Raw genomic sequence first — 2354 nt, 5'->3', positions numbered from 1 at the left:
TCTTGATTACACAATAGTGTCAAATAAGTTATTGATGATAAAATATAACAACATTATTTTTAGAGACATTTCTTGACATTTGATTTAACAAACTGTTTAAATGATTCTACAGAGTCTAATGGATTAGAAGTGCTATTGAAAATGTTTTATTTATTAAGCTCTTAAAGCATACATTCTATAGAAAAAAACTTAAATGTGTATTCACATATGAAGCCACCATGAATGCATGAAGGAATTCTTCTAATAAATGTTGGCTGCAACAATTATCTTATCAAAGGCGATACATTATAGATCCTTATTAAGAAAACAAAAAACACATTTAATCGCCATGGAGACAAATAACGTTACTGCTGTTTTTCCATATTTACATGTAATGAGGAACTTTCCGTGGTTTAAAGCGGCCTTCAGCTTTTCTAAAAGTTAAATACGTTATTTTTAGATAATTCGTTTCATATAATTGTCAAATCAATAGATCAAATTTGCCGACGACAAAATATATAAACAATAAGGAAACCCCTCGATCTACTTGTCCGCTCTCTATATTTAAATAAGTAAAGCGGCCGATACGTTTCCCGACATTTGTGTCCAGATTTTTATACTTCACAACAGCAGGTGTCAAGTGCTGTGTGGCAGCTGTAAAAAGTTGCCCCGTACCTCATTTCAGTGTTGTTATATTTTAATCATTGATGCCAGCACTATTAAGTGTTAAGAATCAAGCCGGTGCTATCGGGCGTGAGGTGCACTAATTCATTATCCCTCATGTATAGACTCAATCAAACCGAGTCTGCAATTTTCATATAATTTCTTTGTGAATATTGCTTCCGTCCGAGGGATCACTTTGTTTCCAGATTTCTATATTTAGAATCAACGTCACTGGTGCGTTGGCGTTATAAATAGCTCTCGAGACGTTGTTTTGAAGAAGTCTTAGCAGTAATACGATGCCCCTTTTGAAACAACAAAATATAACCTTTCTATAATTCTAATTGCATGAAATAAAGCCTTTTTCTGGGTTTTTTTTTCTAGTTTCGTGTATTTGTTTAAAAACAACGTACCATTATCAGTGAATATCATCAGATATCAATTTGATACAAAATGTAAAAACTTTCTAGTACGGATCAATCAAACCGAGCCTGCGACATTTTCAATTTTGCCGTTTAGGGCGTTCTATGGGGATTCTTTTTTTCTATATGAATTTCGCAATCGCATTGATATAAATGTACTTTTAGCTGCGAAAAAGTATGCTTTTCAGAGAGAAAAACACAATATGTAAATATAGAACACGTAGAACTCAAAATGTTACCATTTCATTGAAACCACTAACATGTCACCGCTTAAGGTTCGAGCCGTTTAAGCATCGTTTGATTTTTACATGTGAGAAAGCAACGGTACGTCGGTGGTTCTACTCAGGGTCCCGTTTGTGTCTGCAATAATGTACAGAGTGGCAACAGAGGTCTTCCTCCACAAACCGAGTCTGCAATTTTCGTGTAATTTTGTTGTCATTAATGCGTTCGAGGGATCATTTTGTTTCCAGATTACTATATTGTGTTTTGGCGCTACGTAAAATCTAATAAAAAAGAATTTTCGGAAATGCATTTTATGCTATGGAATGTAGTATTTATTATGTCAGATATTTTCTTTCGGAACATAATTTCTATGTAATTTAATATCAATCAAATATGAAAAACAAGATCAACAAGGAAAGGCGGCGTTCAATGAACGCAACCCCCATATGACCCAGCAACAAGAACCAATGGCAAGGAGCCCAGGCGGACCCCAAACATAAAAAGGACAGGGCAACGACACGTTAATCATTAAATGATAAATAATTTGTAACTGATTAGGAATTCAAAGAAAATAATAATAGGCCCACAAAGGGGAAGGGGACAGGAGACCGGGGGAAGGGGGGGGGGGGGTTAATCAAAGAAATAAACACTAGAGGCAATGGGGAAGATACTTACCGTAGACGAGAAAACAACAAGGGACACAAGCAAAAGTGTCACCAAAACAGTATGAAACAACATAGACATACATCTGAGGAACACAGTGGGGCGCCGCCTTGGAAGATGATAAGATAGAGTTCTGAAGTAATACTGATCAGTTATAAGAAGTATTGGTATTGAATCGTTTCCCTTTGATTGTAATTACCATCTGTACAGTATAAACGAGACATTAAATAATTGTTCAATATAAAGCGGAAAGGACAATTGGAACATCGGAAAGAGATATTTAATTAAATAGCGGAAAGTACAGACTAAAACCGGATATGGAGAAAAATAGAATAAAGTGGTTATTATTTGTATAACTCAATGTTATTGTGGTCTCCACAATGTATGTCTTGATTGCAACGGAACACA

The sequence above is a fragment of the Ruditapes philippinarum genome, unplaced genomic scaffold (genome assembly GCF_026571515.1).
Source record: "Ruditapes philippinarum isolate M1 unplaced genomic scaffold, ASM2657151v2 ctg2150_1_1_1_1, whole genome shotgun sequence".
In the NCBI taxonomy this organism is placed as follows: domain Eukaryota; kingdom Metazoa; phylum Mollusca; class Bivalvia; order Venerida; family Veneridae; genus Ruditapes; species Ruditapes philippinarum.
The sequence above is the reverse complement of the archived record's forward strand: the minus strand, read 5'-3'. Positions refer to the sequence as shown.